The sequence below is a fragment of the Saccostrea echinata genome, unplaced genomic scaffold (assembly GCF_033153115.1).
Source record: "Saccostrea echinata isolate AGI-Se365-2 ecotype Australia unplaced genomic scaffold, CSIRO_AGI_Sech_v1 ptg000016l, whole genome shotgun sequence".
Taxonomy (NCBI): Eukaryota; Metazoa; Mollusca; class Bivalvia; order Ostreida; family Ostreidae; genus Saccostrea; species Saccostrea echinata.
This window is the reverse complement of record NW_026889765.1, coordinates 2126074-2148784: the sequence shown is the minus strand read 5'-3', so window position 1 is coordinate 2148784 and position 22711 is coordinate 2126074. Positions and strand designations below refer to the sequence as shown.

At 32.5% G+C, this 22711-nt stretch overlaps 2 long non-coding RNA genes across 3 annotated transcripts; both read left to right on the top strand.

Moving 5' to 3' along the window:
- Window positions 1-749: 749 nt before the first annotated feature.
- On the top strand, window positions 750-2631 carry LOC133188805 (uncharacterized). Its single transcript, XR_009721320.1, has 4 exons — window positions 750-847; window positions 964-1074; window positions 1401-1486; window positions 2540-2631. It is a non-coding gene; the product is annotated as an uncharacterized LOC133188805 (long non-coding RNA).
- Window positions 2632-15234: 12603 nt separating this feature from the next.
- On the top strand, window positions 15235-18031 carry LOC133188804 (uncharacterized). 2 transcript variants are annotated; one of them, XR_009721319.1, is made up of 4 exons: window positions 15235-15314; window positions 15909-16005; window positions 16230-16375; window positions 16653-18031. It is a non-coding gene; the product is annotated as an uncharacterized LOC133188804 (long non-coding RNA). The 2 variants fall into 2 exon arrangements; XR_009721318.1 differs by lacking the exon at window positions 15235-15314 and having other exon boundaries at window positions 15843-16005.
- The last annotated feature ends 4680 nt before the right edge of the window (window positions 18032-22711 follow it).

The window sequence follows — 22711 nt, the reverse complement described above, 5'->3', positions numbered from 1 at the left end:
AGGGTTGACCAGCGATGTCCCGCTCTCAAGACTATAACAAACAATAAACATCTGTATTGTGTTTGCAATGGCGAGGAAGATGAACGTAAAATGGTAGCAATGTAGCAACTTCAGGAGATGCAACAAAGTGTGATTTTATCTTGAGTGTGTCTCCCTTGTGAAAACCTTCAAAGGATATTCGTTGTGTCTTCTGTGAAAAAAAGTGACATTATTGACATTTTTTCATGTAACTGTGTCTTGAAATAAACTGATCTGTCATGTACGTTAGAAATAACACAGATCCTGGTACAACTAATGAGAAGAATAAATTAGGTCAACTTCAAAACTTTTATCTTTTTTATCCATTGGAATCGAAAATGTTTCATCACTGTGCAATGATCATAACTGATATGTATGTAATGAAATATCATTAATCATGTTTTTGTATTACTATAGTACATGTATGTACTCAGTTTAATTTATTATTTCTCAAATAATGCGTGCTTCACTGCTGTTGATCACTTCATTCATCTTATGTTTACAATAGGGTCTGTAAGTCTCGTCACGTGACTCGTGAGATTTTTCGATGATATTAACTTCCGGGTACCTCAATTCATCTTATGTTTACAATAGGGTCTGTAAGTCTCGTCACGTGACTCGCGAGATTTTTCGATGATATTAACTTCCGGGTACCTCAGACATGGAGATGTATATTGGGTTACACATGTTTATGGTTTACACAAGGCGTACAAGGAAAGATGAAGCAGTTGTACAAAGCCGAAGGGTTCTCCGACGTACGATGGATGAATTGAGTGTCATAAAAGCTTGGATGCGAGCATCCAGGAGGAGAATTTCGATCGAAGTACAGGTAAACAAGTCGGAGAATGTCACCTGTTTCTTGTGTATTGGGGGAAATCGAAGTGTCTTGTATCATACCTGGATGGAATAGTTTTGTAATTATCATTCCAATGAATTTATTAACAGATTTTTCTTGAATTCGAGAACAATGATGTTAATACCAGCTGATAAAAGAGGAATAGTGTAAGTGCCCGATGGGTACGAACGTCATCTTGTGACTGCATCACCTTTGTTTGGGTAAATAATTTGTTCAGAATACGCTTCATTTATCAACAGAATTTTAGCTGTTGCGTGCCAGTGAGTCTAGTCTTAAGCATTCAATGTTTGAAAGAACATATTTCCCAAGGATAGATTTTCTTTATATATTCTGCCAATTCTCTCTGTATTTATCATTGAATAAAAATCACATGACTGCAACAATATGACCATATTCTTCAGTTTAGAGAGCATGTTATAGAGGAGATTTTGGTTAAAGTTTCAGTCTGTTAAGGTTTCAGTCTGTTTCAGTGTTTGAAATATTCTTTCATCTTACACAATTGTATACATTAAGATTCATTTTATAGCTAAAGTACAAGAGAACTGCAGCACCAAAGACTACATGTACATCGATTTGAATAATCTGTATCCTCAAAAGGCAAATCAAATACAGGTATGAAATAATGTCACAAAATAAGTTCTTGGACTTACATTTACTCTGATAATACACATAAAGCATATCAAAAATAGTAAAGAATTATAGGTACATCAGGTGACAACTCAATCAAGTATGGAATATTATTAACGCTGAGTTTCCAATTGTCAAAAGGGTATTAAATATATTCAATACAAGTTGTCAAACATTTATATTATAAGTGATTTGTCCAGTGGTGCTTAACTTTTTCCCACAGGTTTTTACACATTCACCGATCATTATACTGTATTCAAGCATTTCTGGACTTTTTTTTGTTGGGAGATGTAAGATTTTTGAAGTCCTTTATGATTTGGACGCTTTTTTATCCAGTAGATGCTTTTTTTTAATTAACATGACACTGACAAATATTGGACCCCCATAACTTGAATGAATTGTCATTTCTTGTGAGGGTGATGTAGTTGTAATTAGTATAGATCTATGCTGAGAAGAAAGAAATCTATGAAACCAAGCAGTTTTGTGTACTTGTTTGTACTTGTTTTTGTTTTTTTTATAACTTGTATTTTTTAAAATAAAAAAGCACAGTAGCATAGTGATTTTCTAATGAGAAATCAAGGTTCATTACACAGTATTGGTGTAATGTTGTTACACCTGAATATGTTATAACCTGATGCATTTGGCTCGGGCAAAAGGGTACTTGTGCATCTAAGGAGTTGATCAATGATGGGTCTAATCAATATTCACAAATGTCACATATGCATATAACCAACATGTCAGCGATGTATATGATATATCTCTCAAGAAACATCAAAGTGTAAAAAAAAACAAAACTTTTTTTCTATGCATCTGAATCATTTATAACACTAAAATTGTATTTAAAAATTAGGCTAACAATAATGTCAAAGAACAATATAGTCTTTAACACATTTATAAGTACAATTTTGCATTTATTCGTCTATTCACTCTATTGTATTAAATGAGGTTCATTTGCATATAAATGTTGTTTACATTGTTTCACTGTCTTTAATAACTTGTAATACTAAATTTTATAACTTGACAAATTCTTCTTTTTAGAAAATGCATATAATTTGGAAAAGAGACCACCAATCCACTGAGGGGTATCACATGAAAGCAATGGTATTACAGAATATTGTAAAGCTGGACGAGTTATAGTGAAACAGGTAGGCAAGTACTTTGTTCTTGGAATTCTTCGCCCCAGTTAAGTTTTATTTTTCTCATTCGGCCCTCATTACAAGTAGGTGAATTTAAAGCGGGGCAAATTCAAAGAAGGCAGCATATATCTTTTAAACACAAATGTGCTTCATCAAATTTTAAAATACGGACAATTGCTTCAATACATTGAAATACATCTTGAAGATCTTTTTTAAACTTAATTTTAAGACAATAGTGTTTTCTTTTACAATTAACGACAGAACAGAACACAGTAGAACTGGTAGAAAGTGGCGTGGCTGAGGAAATTCGAGTCACAACTTTCACTCGTTTTATGACAAATATTGGAATTCAAAATAACCTACGAAAATATATGCTTGATTGATACAAGACATTATTTCCTTTTTTTTTATATATGTAATTTTATAAAATTTTGCGTGATATGTAACAAATTAAACAGCTGATATAGCGTATATGTATCTCTTGTTTAGTAAAACAACTTTTTTTACCACTAGGGAAAAGTACTACAGTATTGTTGTAAATGATACGCCCTTTCAAATATTATTCAAATTCAAGGCCTGCTTTCTTTTTTTTTTCATTCAAAGGTTGTGGATTAGAATCAGTTTCAACAATTAAAGTTTTGAACTCTGCAGTAAACAGAAATATTGTCGTGTATTTTACATGTGTATACTATGGGAGAGATGTACATATTTTCTACAATTATGTTGAAAGTTAGTATGTTCAGAAAGAAAAATATAAGGATAAAAAAAGATCAAATATACAACAGATTTTGGAAGTTTGAATATTTTTTCAGTAGAGAGATTGAGGTACTTTTTTCCACCTAGGTATATATTAATTTGAATTGCGTTGAAAAAAAAAATATTATACAACTTTTCATTTTATCATGTCTCAGTGCACTTCTGTGAATTAATTTATTTTAGCTGATCCATTGAATGTCTCACTGTATATTTGCCATAACTTTGCCAAAGCTAGTCCAAAATCCTCAAATCTTGTAATTTGCTGAATACCGAAAAATAAAAGATTCTGAAAAGTTTATGAAGGGTGTGACATAAGTCCTATAAGTTTTACTGTGGTGACACTGATATTTGACATCTGAGAGAAGACTATAATAGATTTGTATGTTTGATTTGCATTAATGTTAGAAACTGCAAGCTGTTAATACTAGAAATGCACCCCTGCCCCAAATATTAATACCGAAGAGAAAGTTAAATCTAAAATAGTTCATTAGCACATTAGCAGTACCAATTTTGTGTTTTGTATACATAAGTTTTTCAAATAACACTTTTTTCCCTAATAAATTAAGGTCATAGAAAAAAGTTCCATCCTTAATTTAAAATAAAAATTTTTATTGCATTTTTTCATTTTATTTTTATTTTTCTGACCGATTGCTTAAATTTTGAGCTTTTATTTTTATTTTTATTTCGACCCCCCGACTCAAATTTTTGAAAAAAATTCCCGTAAAACAGAAAATAAAAAAGTGTTGGCCTTACCATCAGTTGTGTGTCAAGCTGTGCAAAAATTCTATGTCATATTACAGAATCTTTTCTTAAATACAGGTATATGTCTGCTCATCAGGCAATCTTTGGACATCACTGGATGGTACTTCCAGCATGAAGACCAGCCAGTTGCCTCACCTGTCCTGACATTGTTAAAGGTAAGTGACCCTTTCAGAAAAGGATCTGACAATGCAAAGGCTTGCTCATCAATTAAAGATTTCTATTTACCAATAGCTAATTAATTTGAATTTCTGTAGCTTAAAAATTTAATGATATGAATTAAAAAAAAATATTTTAATCAAAATTATTTTTATTTCAGTACTTTGAGACAGTGAAAAGACATGGCTCTAAATTACTGCATCAGAGATCTATCCAGGTTATAAATCTGAGGAAAACAATAAAGCATCATTTGGAGCTACTTATATCACTGCCTTAACGAGTTGTCTGCAGACGGGGCATCCTTAAAAACTTCAGTCGCACTCGTCACTTAGAATAGAAAACTTCATAATTTTATAACTTTTGTATCAATCCTTTTGCACTTCATCTGACTTGGAATTTCAGTAGCCTTTACATGTAACATCCTTCAAGCATTTCATGAAGTACCAATTTGCAGGTGTAAAATGTTTGTCCCAAATGAAACAAAAAAAAAATAAATTCTCTGGCAGTTAGCAGTGTCCTGAGCAGTTGATTGATGTCACAGTTCCACCGGCATAGTATTTGTAGTTGAATGGTGCCATTTTTAAGCAAACTTTTCACAAAAACCTGGAAAACATCAGATGGAAAGGAGCATCTATAAGAAAAACAGTGAACACTTTCTTGAATATTAACAATGATATGTCATGCCCCATTTACATCCTTTATATAAACTAATTAACCAAATCATAGAGAATTATATACAGATTTGTCCTTTTGTGTATTTATAGTGTATTAAATTGATTTTACTAATTTATAAATATTTATGTTTTTCGCAGTCATAAATATTTACAAATATAAGTACATATAACATAAAAATATTACATGTTTATTAGGATAACATGAAATTGTTATTCCTCAAAAACCATCGCTGACCGAGGCGAACAATGGTTTTCAAGGGGTAACAATTTCACAATACCCAAAATAAACAAATAATATTTTTCTCGTTTTCGAATGCATTTGAAAGAAAACATCAAGGTGAAACGAACGTGCAAACATTCTGCACAGCCAACAATCTTTATTACTATATATTAACATTTGCAATGTCTTTGTCCAAGATAAAATTTCAAATAGTAAAAATACTTTATTTCTACATCGATCTACTGGTTCATCCATAGGCGTGGTGAAAAAAAATATCACGTGCGGAGCGGGACAAATAGAGACAGAAGCGGGGCTTGAAGCACGTGAATTTGCAGGATCAAGAGCATGTATATATGAGGAATAACTGTCAGATTTTTTGGGTTCATGACGATGATCAATCGATTGGCTTGCATGATAATTTTATGCATAAACGCCTTCGGTGTTTATGCAAATTATCATGCAAGCCACTCGATTGATCACATCATGAAACCAAAAAATTAGACAGTTATTCCTTAAATATACTGTTACCCTTAGTCATGCATTTTCAACCATTGGGATGTAATGTTTGGCATGCAGTAGGGTAATAGTACTTGTTAACAAATGTTTTTAAACCAAATTTGACTATTTAACAGGAAAGTATATGAAAAATTTAACTAGCATTATGGTGCTGAGAGTAACCATGGTATGTGAGCTTGTGTGAACTTGATCCTGAATTATTATGTTTTGAATATTGTAAAAGAAATGTGCAGCCAAAACTTTGACCTGTACCTGATTTAGATGGAGCCTTCTTGGAAGTTGTCACACTGTTTACGAATGTAATAACTGGGATCTGCTTCATTTGCAGATAATTGTATAACACATTCACTCAAAGCACTGTCCCTTTTTCAGTACCTTGTGCAGCCCTGTAATATATAATGACATATGGAGAAAAATTCTATTTCAAGAAAAATATCTGTCAAAATTGTAGGAGTATTGGAAAGGGGGGAAGGGTGTCATGAAGCTTGGCAGTTAATATGTGTACATGAAAAAATACCTTCTTTTTTGTAGAATAAAAAATGATTTTTTTTTAGTGTGTGTGACTATTTTTATTTCTGGATAGACCATGTAGAGAGGGTAAACTACAGAATGAGCTGTCCATTTTTATTCATTGTAGTAATCAAATTAAAAAAAATAGAATGTGTTCTCTACAAGGATCATGTGTTATCGACGTGGTAATCAACTTTGTATTCCCATGGTCGATGCATTCCCGATCTCATGCACACCTGTCCAATACTCCAAAATAGACCCTTGTAAGCTAAATCAATGCAATAAATTTCTGAAACCAATCTGTAGATAAGCTTACCTTTTGAATACAGACTATTTTAGCATTAAAACGATTTAATTTTCCCTTTATGCTTAAGTATGTTGGCTAATCTTGGTCCGCTCAGAATGGCTTGTGTTTACGTCATGTAATGAAAAAAATAAAGCAATTAAACGCTATTTACCTGCATCTATCAATCCATTTTCTCCTCTTCTTTGCAACAATCGGGAATCAAAACAAACTACAAGTCTTATAATTCCACTGCGATGCTTACAACTTAAAGCGAAACGGTAATCCATTGTCTCCAAGAACGCTCAGGTACCCGGAAGTTTAAAAACGAAAGTGAAAGTAAACGAGACTTACAGGCCCTATAAAGAATTTAAAAATGGCATTGATTTATTTCACTACATTGCAGTGCGACCTTAAATTGTGCCGGTCAAATTAATTAAGAAAAGAAAAAGCAGACAGCATTCTAGTAAATTTATCTTGACCTACTTAAAAATAATCGTTTGCCCTCTCCCGACTCAGGATGAAAAAGTTGTGATGGTATGTGCGTGAGAAATTTTTCAACCAGACAATTTCAATATCCATTCTGAATTTTCAAAATATATTTCCTGGAATGCTTAAAAATTTGCTTCTTGGATGTAAAATAAAGTTTTGTGTCAGTGGTTTTTTGAAGTTGATCAGGAGAGGGCAAACATTTTTTTTAAAGATGGCCTTACTGTTACCATGATTACATTACTGTTACTGTCCTTTGAAGAAAAAAAGGTGTTTGAAGTTCCATCTTTAATGATGCATATAAAATGGACATTACAATTTATGAGTAATAACAATTTTTAAACCTGCAGAGACATACATGACATATTAACACAAAAAGACATCATAAATGACAGGAGTTTCAAATTTAGGATAATTCGTTGCAAATGTAAACTGACAGATTACAGTCATTTTGTCCAAAATCACAATACGCATACGACACTGCTCACAGTTACTTTGCTTTGTCTTTCACTCTTTTCTTCTGCCTCTCATATCGCGCAAGATCGTCTTCTAGTTTCCTCTGAGGAGTAAGAGAGTGTCTAAAGATTTGTGGTACATAATCTGGGTGAGCAGAATCATCAGATGGTTTACCTGAAATCAAAATTCAATAACCAATTATAATATTTACGGTACTTTTTATTTTTTAATTTCTACACTTGAATCTGTAAAATTTACACTTTAATCTGTAAAATTTACACTTTAATCTGTATAATTTACACTTTTATCTGTTTCATTCACATAATCAATTTGGCAACTTCATACATGTACATCTTAAGTAACACGCTTTAAAGCCAACAGACCACGAATCCTGCATGACAAAATATAATTTTAATTTTTTATTTAACAATAAATGTTAAATTGGAATCACATGCATTTTGGATTACTTATATAAATACCTCTATAGTTTTAAAAATGTTTAAGTCTCTAGTTAATAAATCTCCTTTGTTTGTTTCGGTATAATAAAACAGTTATAGAATGGGTACTCGGGAAATATCAAATTTATGGTTCCCCTCGGCAGGAAACTATATGTATGGATATGATACACATAGTAAGCAATCTAGTATGACTGATATAAGTGAGACTTTCATAGAATATATGAAAGAATTATGAATTCAGTGGATGCGAAGAGCAAATCACACACATATGAAACGACCCCCAAGGCCAAGTGACACTTTCTGCAATAATGAGTGGTGGGTCCTTTGGACTGAAATACACTTGCAAAAGTCCGAAAACTCAATCAATTACAGAACAAATGCCCAGCTTATCATCAAAATCTGCGATTACTCAATGGGTGTGGGGAGTGAATTTGTCATTAAAATACTAGAACCTAGGTAAGATTTCATCCTAATAAACGGAAAGTTCCCGCAATTACAGTAATATGATTGATTGTTACATATTACTGTTTATATGCATGAAAAACCACATGGGTTTTATATGTCTCTAGTCTAGAAAAATAATAATTTCAACATAATTGCAGATACACGATTCCTGGACGAAACAGTTTTAAGACATCCTCATTCCCAAGATGTATAGTGATGAACAGTAAAAGTTGAAGAGGAAAATTAAAAAAAGCAGACAAGGTATTAATTATCAGCGTGTGTTCAACCTAAATGATACAAGTTTGGCTTTCCAGAAAGCCATAAATGTCATCTCTTTGGCTTCATGAATGTCACAGAATAAACAGTGGAATGTTACATTATTTTTTCAGCTATTACATGCAGTAGTATCGCTTTTGAAAAAAAGGGGGGGGAGAAAAAAATCGACGACTTATCTGAACAATCTTTGACAAGGGGAAAAAGGGGCTGTCCAAACTCCACATTTTCATTTCTTGAAAGGGAGGATTAAAACTTTTCCAACAAACATATTTTATATTATAGTACATTCCCATGGGATGATTTGACGTACCATACTGCAACAAAAGATGGAAGATGGGGCAAGGACGCGCCTTTGAATGAATATTTTTAATGTTTGGGAAAAACATGGAAGGGGGACGACCCTCCTGTTGCTACATGCCTATATTATTTTACTTGTTGTAAATATGCTTTATTCATTTTCAGGCGCGTAGCTGCCTATACGCAAATACGCAAGTGCGTACACATCATTTTCAGAAAAAAAGAAAAGAAATAAAGAGAGAATTATTCGGAGAAAAAAAATCTCAGTACCATCCAACACATATTCGTGTTTCAAATTATTCTGTGTCATACTGTGTCGATTTAAATTTTAAATTATCATGACTGTATGATAAAATTGAAATCTTTTATTTAATAACTGACAAATCCAAATAAATCATTCATTATTTTGTCATTGTTCTATCATACATTGACATTTTTTAAAAAGATCTTTGAAAAATTAAATTTCAGCCACATTATTGAATGCTATGATCTACTAGTATGATTTACAATACGATATTTTTTTGTTCATAATTAAAATTTTGTATACGTGTTTTTAAACGTTAAGAATGATTATATGATACCAATTAATATATCGGTTAAATTTTTAGCCTCAATTATATGTACAATAAGTTTCCATGGAATATTAATTTTCGTTAAAACAATAAATATTACTATGTCTTTTATTTCCTAAACAAAAAATAAATGGCATGATTTTTATATTTCAAGAAAATGAATTAATTATTTGGTAAAACTTCGGAGCTTCTGGGCCCTCACCAGCAGGCACGTAGTATCAGGGGAGCCTCCCCCAACTTATTCCCAATACCTAACATTTTACTATTGAAAATGTACATTGACAGGGTGGACCCCCACTGTTTTTTGTACCATTGTTAAATCATGGTAATTTGGTAATGTATTAATAAAAGTTTGGTTTGTGAAAGATGGACCCCCCCCCCCCCTTAACAAACACACATACACAAGAAATAGGATTTCGAATTTTGACAATCTTACTTTTTCGTCCTTGCAATTCAAAATTTTAAAGTTGTATTTTTTTCCTGGCTGGCAAAAACATAATTACGTGCCTGGCCAGAGCCCTTAAACACTGGGGGGGGGGGGGGGGGGCTCAAGACCCCCCGCACCCAACCCCTGCCGTTCTCTGCGTACACATCATTTCTATTCTGGCTACGCGCCTGATTTTGAATATTTTTTGTACAATGTCTGTAAAAAAAAATCTAACCACTGAGAAATATTCGTAAAAATTAGATATAAAACAATTGTTCCGTATGAAGATGGATAAAACCTTAGCGTTTCTTTTGACTTTAGTTTGTAGTCGCCTACTACAACAGCAAAGCAGTTTTAAAGCGCTAACTTAAATTAATCCGAACCTCAATTATAATTTCCAAAGATTTTCCTTATTTTAAACGTATCCTCTGAAGTGACTTGGCTATCGAGCCACTGGGAATATCAAGGAAAACATTGAGACACTCCTGCATCATATCCTTCTGCTGCCAATATGCAGATTCATGTGTTAACGCTATATTATGTTTATATAATATAAGTACATGTACACGTATACGCTTGTGGGAAAATAGCATGCATAGAAAGGTTATAAAATTGAAAAGTTACCATTTAAAATTAAGCATTGGCACACTGAAAAGAACCTCAATCTACCAACATCGATTTTATACGCTGTTTCACGAGACACACATTTTATAATTTTGGCTTTATTTCAAGAATACGAGGAGTGATTTTTTTTTTTAAACTTTTTTCCATTAACAAAAAAAATGCAAATTAGAATTGCATAAAGAATTAAATTGATAAGTTGCTTTATTTATTAATCTTTAAAAAACCTGAGCCAGGTCAAGAAAATTGTGTTTTTCCTAAAACTTTTCCGCAGGAGTAATTTTAAAGAAAAAAAGAATAGTGAAGACATCCGAGAAAATACACATAATGATTCTTTACTATTTTTATTCCAATGCCTGCAGCACTGAGCTACTTAAATCAGAGACATTAATTTATGTTTCTGCTTAAATTGTGCTTTTAGGTAAAATTTCTTTTCTTCGAAATTTATTTTTTTTAATAAGTTCTGTTTTATTTTTCATATACGGCAGTAAGTACATATAAAAGTTAAGTTTTTGCCATTGTATATATGCATTTAACGTGAATGTTTTCACTGTTTTCATTCGTCAGTAAATCTTGGATCCACGCCTTGGCTGATACATTCAATATGCCATGTTTTGTGTATTTTGATCCCCGCGCGCTGACCATCGTTTCTGCTTCTGCCAAGTATTGCCCACAATCAACAAGCTGATTATTATGGCAAATTTGGTGCGCATGATATGACCAAAAATTAAAACTTTAAAAGGTTAATATTAATAATATTTCTTACTTATGGTTAGCAGATGATCACCTGAGACCTAAAGGTGTCAGGTGTATTCGCCGAGACTATCATTCCACTCTTTGATGGTCCAAGGGAAATAGGAAAACTTTTTACGCAATAACCTAGATACAATGTTTATGTGTATTTTGAAGACCACCACCCCAGCAGTCTAACCTCTATTATCCTAATGAACCCTGTGTAGTTTTACTTTAAGATGGACCATTTTGTAATAATAAGGCAGAACGCTCAATTTTGTTTACATCTCTATAATTAGAAATCGTGCCATCGTCAGGTCATTTGCCAGACCACCAGCTTATCGATGCAATGGCAGCTTACACTAGGACTTCACTTCCGGAAAACGAACTTAATGTGTCATCTCCCGAGGGAGATGACAATAATTGTTAAAAATCAATAATGATAAGGAAAATTATGAATGTTTTCATTTTTTTTTCCTCTGAGAAAAGGGAGTAATTACTGATACGTATATAATAACATGTGGTACTGTTACTGTGTTAGTAATGCATTATATTTGGTATTATATTGAAGCAATTATAAAATTGTTTACGAGGCACAAACAACCGATAGATGGACGTCCAGAAGAACAGACTTGATTATTACAAAACTGCCATTTTTCTGCATACAGACTGGAATTGACAGACTTTTATCAGAAAATCACACAGGTAATTACTAATTCATAAAAAGTAAAAGGAAATTAAAATCAATTAAACAAGAAATCAAAATATTTTTTTCTCAGCATTTTTACATTGAACGGTATGATTTCTTTAAAAAACAAATTATTGTAATTATTATGGGTGAAAACATTGCTGAAGTTTTATAACAGGCAGTTAAAAATGGGACCTTTCTTCTAACCCAAGTCCTACAATAATAACAGACGATGCTAGCAAGGCTAGAATTTTCTTTCAGGCTGAGTATCACATAAAAATGTTATATATGCCCAAACACTAAATGTCTCTTAAGGTGAAGCCATATTTTTGTAAGAACAAGAAAGAGTGTTGCCTCCTTTCGTCTTAGCTCTGGTGCAACTGCAAAGTTGAGAGAACAAGCTGGACTCACTGCATGAAAATTTGGCTTTACAAAACAAGTAAAGATAATGTAAATTTATTATTTACAATGCCTTTAATTGGCTTTTCTGAAAAAAGTCAAAGTTGGAAAAGGTAACCTTTACATTAACTTTACATGCACTTAAATATGATGTAATGTCCCACATTGTCTTGACTTTACAAAAAAGTAAAGTTAATATTTACAAACATTAAACACAGTATTTGGGGTACATTAAATCTGATAATTACAAATATTAAATTTAATTAAATAACATCTTTAATAGCCACAGAAGTTAATTACTGCTTTCCATTCTTTTGAATAAAGCTTGTGCATATGATAAATAAGCTTTTCCTTCCAAATTGAAACTGCAAAAGAAGTCTGGACATCATACTTAATATACAAAGTAACAACAGATTGACTTAAACTTTGTTTATTACTATATTAAACATTTTTATAAAAACATATAATCAACAACATCAAATTTCTTGACAGTATCTGTTGTACATAGTCTATCCTGCAAATCCCATACATATAGATAAGTATCCAGGACAGAGTACATTGCACTAAAATCCTTTTCAAACATGTCATTTTGTTTTATAAAGAACCAATTGTTCATCCTTGAATTTAAAGATTTGAATTGACATGAAACTGTGCTCCACTTTTTTGTTACTCGACATGCGTTTTTGTGGAAATCAACAACTGTCCAAATATATATTTTGTCATATATTCCTTTTCAGAGTCCAAAACTTTTATTCTCATGCAGGCAGTCTTCTACTGTTTTCCTTAAAAGAAAAAAAAACATATATATTTTCAGTGACATGAATATTTTCATAGGCATCTGTGTTATAAATTCAAATAAACTGTGATATCAGTATTCACAGTATCATGACTAATGAAAATTGAAACGAGATGCAACCATATTAATACATGTAGATAAAAATTTCATACATGACCTTTACCCTCAAAAAGAAAATATTTTGAACCATTAATGTCAGCCTTTATTTTTACCAAAAAGACTACGTTAATCTTGTTAAATAAGACAGATACAAACTGATGAACATGTTGCTATTAACTTATTTTATGATATAAATGGACTGGGCCACTAGCCCTTATCTTACCCCTAAGATTAAAATTTAATAACTCTGTAATTTCTTTGTTTATCATTACCTAATTTTTCTTTTGAAAGGATTATTTACAAAATGTACTAATGTAGGAGTAAAATAAGATTTTTCGTGACCTTCTGTAGATAAGATACTTTTGCAGAATTGAGAAAATGTTTGTCTTACTTGCAAGATAATTTGTGAAAAAGAACTGGCATCAGTATCTATGAATAATTACTGAACACATATAATTAACTCCATTTTCCTTCTTAGTCATCAGGTAACAAAAAGACCAATAGTTGCTGCTAATAGAGCTATAGTATGATATTCAAGTTATGGTTTAGGATATATGTACCTTTCTCCCAGTAGCATGTTGCTGCTCATGAATTATTTCCTGATCTTGGAATTGTAAAAGTTGACAGGTCCCTCATTTTGAAGATAACATGCTAAAATGGAATTTATACTTTGATAAGCATTTCATACATCTGGATAAATATAGCCGATGTTTTCATAAATACTTTTGAGTTTGAAGCATACCAAAGAATGATTTTAAAAATACACAATGCAATCACAGTTAATAATTATGAATTGCCGAACACCCTTATGTTTGTTTTCTTCACAATTAAAGAATACTTTAGGTCTAAGCAACACTTGCCATCTATAAAATTAAACTCTTGAACTCTTCTCAAGTGTTTCTTCTTCATGAAAGATATGTCAATAAGGTGCTAACTCTCTCACAGTAAGCTGAGTAGCTGGAGCCTGGAAAAAGTAATAACACATTTTTTGAAAACAGAAATGTATAATTATACTGACTCCCGAAAAAGTCAAGCAATTGATAATATAAGTAATTGTTTAAGTAACATTTTTATGATATTATTTATTGATTTTTTTTAAAACTAATATGTACAAGTACCGTCAAAAAACATTGGGATCCCTTGGTCTGGTAAATCATACATTGTTGTCATCCACGACTTTCTTCAAGAACCTGCATAATTGATTTCACTGTACCTGTTTTTGAAAATGGACATGGTTTAGAATACAAAATAATATCTATAAAATATAACCTAACTTGTCCTCTATTAAAAACATTGTCATACCCTGGCTTCTACATTTTTTTTCCTAGCACTAATGTAAGCAGCTAAACATTCTGAAATTGTGACTTAGAATTGTTTTCCTTGGTCTTGTTTAATCCATGATCATTTACAGAAAAAAATGGAACATTATCCCCAATTTATCAAGTAACTTATCTAAACACACATATTTAGCGTAGTTTTTCCTGACTTTCATCAGTTTCAATGTTTCACAATGTATGCTGAAAACAGATGGAAAACGTAAACAAACCTGCAGTGCATGCCAGCCCGGGAGCTCGAACAGTTTTCCAAGCAATAACCTCCTTAAATCTTCTGGTAGATGAAAAGGTATCAATTCAACTGATCAATGGCTGCATATTTTCGTCGAAAATACCGATGAGACCCGCTCAACTTGATTTAAAATGATTGGCTATTCATTGGAATACACAGTGCCATATTTGGGTTACTGTTAAAAATAGATCGTTCGTTTTGTATTCGAGAAGACTTGGATGAAGAGGATTACACAATACTGAGGTGGAAAACATCCGTATATATGATAAAATATATTTCAGTATTTTAAAGTAAAGGTTGTCAAATGAACGGGACATATTACTGATATTACCTCTTATAACAAAACTAATAAGTGTAAGACTTATTCAGGGCATTTGCAATGTATGGGAACCAGTCTACGAGGCAACAAAAATTCCGCCAAGAATAAAAAAAAAGATTGCGAGATGTTGTTTACGTGTGTCACACGACACTGACTGCAAGGTAATGAAAATGTGCTTATTTTTTGTGTATATTTGTTTTCTGTCTTTCAAGATATTGAACAACAGTCGTTTAACATTTCGACGAAATTGCGAAACATCTAGGGGAGATCCGGAGAGAGGGAAGAAGAGGGGTCCCCTCTCAAGTTGTTGCATCTACTATATAGTGGTGGTATCAGTGTCAGGATATAATAAATTAAAATGGAAAAATCATAATAAAAACTTTGTTATAGATTTAGGAAAGCTAAATAAAGGGGCGACTATTTTTTGTTTGATGCGGGGGGGGGGGGGGATTAAAATATATTAACCTCAAAAATGTTTAAAAGATATAATCTCATCTCAACTGAAAAAAATGATTAATAATCTTTCCTTGTCTGATGCCATTATTCCCTTTACCTCACTGAAATAAAAGTTTCTTTTTCCTTTTTGTAGTGGCGATGGGGGGGGGGGGGGGTCAAACTTTGTTCATTTAAGATAAACATGAATAATCTGTCCCTCATTATTAAGGAAATCAAATATTCTGTTCATCACTGACTGGAAAATAATTAATCCGACTTAGCTGTCAAAAAATTACCTTTTCATAATTTATCTTTTGTAGAAACAAAGAGTGGAGAGCTAATGCATGGTGCTAAGTATGGAAAGGTCTCTTGTGGTTTGGTTGTGCCAGAGACAAATGTGCATTATTTCCATGTTGGGTAATGTCCTTAAGAATGGAATTTTTTTTCAAATACAAGGGACATGACTTTTTCATACATTATCACTGTCCAGGGATCAAAATATTTTTAAACATTGTTAGATACTCACTACATTATTTCATCTTCAGAAAAGTATTTAAATTATTTTCTCACATTTTTTAAAGAGACCAGTGTGGTGAAGAGATTTTTTTTAAATTTTAATCTTGAATTTTGATATTATACAGGTCAGAAGTCTCGGTACACTTTAGGTGAGTGGCAGTTGGGTAGATGGATGACCTTCAGATAGTTTGAGATGAAGAAGTTCTTTTAAATGATTGAAAGTGATCATCATAGAATCAACTCCATTATGAAGATAAATTATGAGAGTCAGGTGAGGAATTGACTTCAATGTGTTATAACATTGTGTAAATGAGTCTTCATTTTTAATATCTTTTACATTTTATTTTTGAACTTGTTTTTCTATTATTCTAAACTTCCAAAAATAAAATTAAAGTAGTTAAAGCATGCTACAAACATTTAACGTATCTTGGCAAGTTTTCAAGGTTAATGCAGAAGTGCTTTAATTTCAAAAGATAACTAATTAATGCAAATCTGGAAAAGAAATGGATGTTATTCTCTATAATTTCAAAGATTATGTTTATTATTAGCACTACTTTTGTCCAACACCTGAGAGATCTGATTACCCAGCCTACTGTTGAATTAATTGGTGACCAAGAAAAGATGACAGAGAGGGGAATCAAATATGGATGCCATCATGATCAAGAATATATACATTGACTAGAAAATATCTGAAAATATATAGATGAACATTCAAGCATTTATAATAATGAAAGTTATTCAGCAAGAGAGTTTTTGCACAAGTTTAATTTTCAGTAAAATTGTGTATATTGTGCACTGAGGAACTTAGTATGTAACTCATTATCATTATCCATTTCTTTAGAGGATGTATTCGGAGTATATTTAAATAATCATTATCTTCTAGAAAAGAGCACATAAAACTTTTCTCTCCGTGCAAAGCATGACACATATGCATACACTCCAGCATTTACCACAACCACAGTTACATATTTTCCAGGGCGTTTGAAGTCCAGCACATACATGAAAATGTGTTAAGCTGGACACATGTGCAAACACACAAGCATCTACAAAAACACCAGTTACATATTTTCCAAGGCGTGTGAAGTCGAGCACATACATGAAAATGTGTGAAGCTGGACACATATGCAAACACACAAGCATCTATCACAACCAATTACATATTTTCCAAGGCGTGTGAAGTCGAGCACATACATGAAAATGTGTGAAGCTGGACACATATGCAAACACACAAGCATCTATCACAACCAATTACATATTTTCCAAGGCGTGTGAAGTCGAGCACATACATGAAAATGTGTGAAGCTGGACACATATGCAAACACACAAGCATCTATCACAACCAGTTACATATTTTCCAAGGCGTGTGAAGTCGAGCACATACATGAAAATGTGTGAAGCTGGACACATATGCAAACACACAAGCATCTACCACAACCAGTTACATATTTTTCAAGGCTTGTGAAGTCGAGCACATACATAATCTCCTACCACAGACGCAATACACGTAACATTTACTCCAAAGTATAAAGTCAAGCTCAAACAGGCTCACTGCGTGAAGCTGGACACATGCATTTACTTATGCATCTTGCAAAACTACATCTGAACCTATATTCTAATAGGTGTTTAAGCAATTTTGTTTATTTTGTGAATATGTAAATTGCACCATTATGCTTACAAGATGTCAACATTATTAACCTGTACAGAAATACTCATTAGATAGCCTTTAATAGTTTAAGTTGGAAATACTAGTACTTTGCCTGATTTATGTTGTGTAGTTTCTCGTCAGTGATCTTGAGTAATAACTGAGTATGGCATTTTTAGTTCCATTTAAACTGCAAAGTTTTAACACATGTACATGCACCATAAAGGATAAATAATATTGTATTGTATTTTAACCTTTTTTAATTTTATTCTTTGTCATTTTATTGCCTGTTCAAGTAAAAGATGTAATCTTGTAATGTTTGTTACTGTTTTTGGTAGATATTTATGAAGCAGAAATTATAACAGAAAAGGTTTCAATACATCTACACAAAAAGCAAATAAAAAAGAGTTCTCCATCTATCAGATATCAACAAATCAGATGAGTTAAAGGTTAAGTCATAGGGAATTTTAAAGTTTATTATATCTATATTCTGATATCTGATACCATTTTTACATTTTTGATTGTCCATCTACAGTACACAAAAATAGTGTAAATTTTTATATTTTGTAGATGACAATCTCTAATACTAAATACAACTGGAAATTGATATAACGCTTGAAAATTTGTGTATTTTTAGTAAGATCGAGTTTAACAAAAACGAGGTGGGGGTAACACAAAAGACACATCAGATACCTATTTATTTTAAAAGTCAAAAACCATTTGTTGAAATCTAAGTACGAGTGTATTAAAAAAAGGCCAGTATTTAAACAAGGATTTAAAAAAGTTTCATATATATATATATATATATATCAACTTTAATGCAGCATTAAAGGTGAAAGGTTAAATTTAATTACCTTTTCTTTTAAGTAAAGGTTACCTTTTCACCTTTACTTTTTGTAAAGTTAATACAAAGATGACCTTGCTTTTTGGAGCACCTTTAATGAGATTTACTTTGCAAGTAAAGTTTTGTAAAGCTATTTTTTCAAGCAGTGACTCCTACAATTGCCTGCACACAAATTACTCATAGATGTACCCACAAGGTGAAACTCTAGATCTGCGTTCGATAAGGTTTATCGTTTTCTTGAAATGCATTGCGCTGTAACAACAATTCTTAGGATGAATGAATTTTTAGATACAAATTCTAAAGACAAAGATATAAATTAAGAAATTCACATACAAAGATATAAATTCATTTACAGATGAAGACCTAGCTTTTGCTGAAGAAGTCATGGAATACTTTAAGCCATTAAAAACTGTGACATCTCTCTGCACTGAGAGCATGCTTACCTATATGTCATAATGCCTATACAGCAAACTCTTCTTCTTAAGAAGTAAACAATTTCAGGATCTACGGCACAGGTATGATCACCGGAAAGATATCCTAACTGTGGAAAGCTTCATTGATCCCCGATTTGAATCACTGTCTTTCTTGGAAGATGGCAGCTTGAAAGACGAAGTGCATTCAAATGTAATTAACAAACTTGCTGAACTTGGGTCAGTGAAAATTAAAGAAGAACCGGAGGTAACTACAGAAATACAGATCCACCATTACAATCATTACCAAATTTTACTCAACCAAAACAACTGATGATTCCATTCCAGTTGATGTTGACACTGGCAGTAGTAATAACGGTCCCAAGAAAAAGAAAGTAAAACAAATTTTAAGAAGACTTCGTTTTATTATTTTCTGATGTGTATGTTCTTTCTTACACACCATCCACAGAAAAAAACATGTTTCGAAAATGCAACAAAAATATTGAATTCTGCCTCCTGCACCGTTTACAGTGATACCTTACAAATGTGTAAAATACACTATGAAAAAAAAAGACCTTTAGAGGCTTCTTTGGCAAGAAAAATTCTTTGTATCCCTCCAACTTCGATAGCATCCGAAAGAGGGTTTTTACGAATTAAGATAAATCAAGTATATGAAAACAGATGTGTTTGTGAAACACTGATGTCCCCGTATCGCAGCTCTTGGCTAAGGTTAATGTTTCTCAAATGCAAGTCAAACTTCCAAAGTCAAGGTAACCAAATCAAAATAAATTGTTGCTACCGAATGGAAGGTATGTTACAAGGAAAACTCATGTGAAATATGAAAGCCCTACCACATACTGTTCAAAAGTTATTGCCAAGGTTAGTGTTTTTCAAGAGTAGGTCAAACTCAAAGGTCAAGGTCAAAATTGTTCGTACCGAAGGGAAGGTCTTGTCACCAGAAATACACCTGTGAAATATGAAAGCCCTCATCACCAACTGTTCAAAAGTTATGGCCAAAGTTAAAGTTTTTCAACCTAATTGTTGGTACCCAAGGGAAGGTCTTGTCACAAGGAAAACACACGTGAAATATGAAAGTCCAAGTAGCAACTGTTCAGAAGTTATGGTCAATGTTAGAGTTTTTCAAAAGTAGGTCAAACTCAAAGGTCAAGGACAAAATTGTTGGTACCAAAGGGAAGCTCTTGACGCAAGGAATATTTGATACTCATGTGAAATATGAAAGCCCTAGTTCCAACCAATGTTGAAGATTTCCAAAAGTAGGACAAACTCAAAGGTCAAGGTCATTTTTGTTGGTACTGAAGGGAAATTCTTCTCTCAAGAAAAACACATGTTAAATATGAAAGCCCGAGTTTCAACCATTCAAAAGTTATGGCCAAAGCTAAAGCTTTTGCTAAACTCCAAGGTTAAGGTCATGAAATCAAAACTATTTGTACTCAAGAAAAGATTTTGTCAAAAGGAATATACATGTAAAGTATGAAAGCCCTATCACCTACCATTTTAAAAGTTATGGCCAAGGTTAAAGTGTGGTATAATTTTGCAAAAGTGGGTCAAACTCCAAGGTCGATGTCAAGAGGTCAAATATGTTGGTGCCCAAAGAAAGGTCTTGTCACAAGTAATACGCCAGTGAAACATGAAAGCAATACCTCCAAGCAATCAAAAGCCTTGGACAAGGTTAAAGTTTTTGCGGACAGACGGATGGACAGGGCAAAAACCATATGCCCCCGAATCTTCGATTACGGGGTTATATATATATAATATATATATATTCCTTCATTACTCAATCATCAGAAAAGAAGGAGGAGATGCATGCACGTGTGCTGATTTCTGGTCGGTTAACATACATGTTGCTGTATCTCTTTACGTTTTCAAAAAAAATTTTGGAAATCTAAAATGGAGCTCCATTATGGCAATCTATGAGATGATGTACATGATATACCGTATATACTCGCCTATAAGTCGTTTTTTTTTTGGAGTTAAATTTTGGTCCAAAACTCTATGTCCGACTTATAGGCTAGTCATAAGTGGCATTATTTTGAACGGCAACATGTATTTTATAAACGTTTCCGACGATTATCGTTGAATAAAGTCTGGACATAATATAATTTTTGAATTCTAAGATTATGCATTAAATGCAAGTATATTTCAATAATTTTATTTTAATCTTAAGTGTGCATTACTTATTTCTTTAATGATTTAAAATTAAATATTGGCGTCTTTTCTAAAAAAAAAATTACTTAAACCCAGGTTAAAACATCTTAAAACATTGGTTTAAAATTGTCAGGTTCTTGCAAAAAGTTGTACCGACTTGCATGCGAGTCAATGGCAAATCCCTCCAAAATAACCTCAAAAATTACAACCGCCTTATAGGCGAGTATATACGGTATGTACGTGGTATATGATAATTGTTGTAATCATGTACATAGACGTGTTTTAATATTATATTTGCTTATGTTCGTTGTATGGTAGGCGTTGGAACGATGAAAGAATTCTCACTGCTCAAATGTCCTGATTGCTGAGGGTCTGAATTTGAAGCCCTTCACCAATATATGGTAACGTCTCTATACGAGTGAAAAATTCCCAAATGGGACGTAAAAGATCATACAATCAATCAATTAATCTTTCATCAACTTGATATTAACAACGTTAACTGTTTATTGAAAGTATCTGCGGTATATATATATGATTTTAAAAAAGAGTTTTGGGGTTATATAACATGCAAATATACAGAAACTATATAAACCATGTAAACATTTACGTTTCACAGTCATTCTACGATAAATGGACCAATTCAGGGTATAAAACATGAAAAAAAAAAATAATTGTTTAGAATAGCAAAATGAACATCATAATTCTTTAAAGGACATATCAGAGAACTTGAAAAAATTTGAAAAAAAAAGAATAATCCACAAATATGGTATCGTAAACTTTTTACAAAAAATTCAATATACCATTGATTTTAAGGTAATTAATGTTACGGAAATTAATGCTGAATCAAGTCTTATTATTTTCCTATAAAGCTGAATTTGACCAATTTTTGTTTCTGATGTTCAGTATAGAATGCTAAAGTATGATTCATGAAGTCTTGCATGAATCCGATATTATGTCAAAATTTCGGGAAAAATATCGATACGGAAGTTACTTCCCAGCAATAAAAGTTAAAATTCTCGACAATAGTTAAAATCAAAGTTTGATTTAGGATATAAAACAAAATTATAAACATTTTGCTCCCAAAATAATAAAAAAAATTATATCTTTAATACAAAAACTTTCCTGAATTACCGTTACAGTTAAATTTTTAAGAGAGACAACCGTTTTTAGCTTACCTGAAATGAAAGCTCAAGTGAGCTTTTCTGATCACATTTTGTCTGTAGTCCGTCTGTCTGTAAACTTTTCACATTTTCAACTTCTTCTCCAGAACCACTGGGCCAATTTCAACCAAACTTGCCACAAAGCATCCTTGGGTGAAGGGGATTCAAATTTGTTCAAATGAAGGGCCTTGCCCTCTTTCAAGGGGAGATAATTAAGAATTAGTGAAAAATGAATAGCATCTTTTAAAAATCTTCTTCTCAAGAACCACAGGGCCAGGAAAGATGAAACTCAAATGGGAGCATCCCCAGGTAGTGTAGATCCAAGTTTGTTCAAATCATGACCCCCGGAGGTAGGGCGGGGCCATAATGGAGGATCAAAGTTTTA